Raw genomic sequence first — 702 nt, 5'->3', positions numbered from 1 at the left:
TCAGGAACGGCGTCGCCCGGATGAAAGACTCCAACTTCAGGAACGGCGTCGTCCAGATGAAGGACTCCAATTTCAGGAACGGTGTCGCGCGGATGAAGGCCCCACACCTCGGGAACAGCGCTGCGTGGATGAAGGACTCGAACTTCAGGAATGGCGCCGCGTGGATGAAGGACCCACACCTCGGAGACGGCGCCGCACGCATGAACGAGTCGCACCTCAGGAACAGCCCCGCACGTGGCTATATTATTATGACTCTGTGTCCATGGGTGGTGGCTTATGTTTTCCATTTGATTCTTGAACTATTGTGTAAGGTACCTATTATGTCATGAAGCACGTACTATTGAGTATGCATACCAGGGTACAAGAACGGTGTTGCGATAGGCTGGATGATTCTGGTTCTGAGGATAGTGACTTTTTAAAATCATTTTCTTGTTGTACTATTCTGTAGAGTACTTATTGTACATGTATTAAGTATCATGGTGCATATATACTATAATTTGTATACGCATAACATGACAGAAGACTTACATCTCAGTAACGGCGCCGCACGAAGCTGGACGATTCCGTTTCTGAGGATGCTGAGTTTTGTTTATAATTTTCCTGTTGTACTTTTCTATAACGTACCTTTGTTTATATTATCATGAAGCATGTGCTATTGTGTAGGCAGAAAATAGTCTGATGGAATGAAATTCGCTACTATTC

The sequence above is a fragment of the Aplysia californica genome, unplaced genomic scaffold (assembly GCF_000002075.1).
Source record: "Aplysia californica isolate F4 #8 unplaced genomic scaffold, AplCal3.0 scaffold00170, whole genome shotgun sequence".
NCBI classification, from domain to species: Eukaryota; Metazoa; Mollusca; class Gastropoda; order Aplysiida; family Aplysiidae; genus Aplysia; species Aplysia californica.
Note: the sequence above shows the minus strand (reverse complement) of the source record.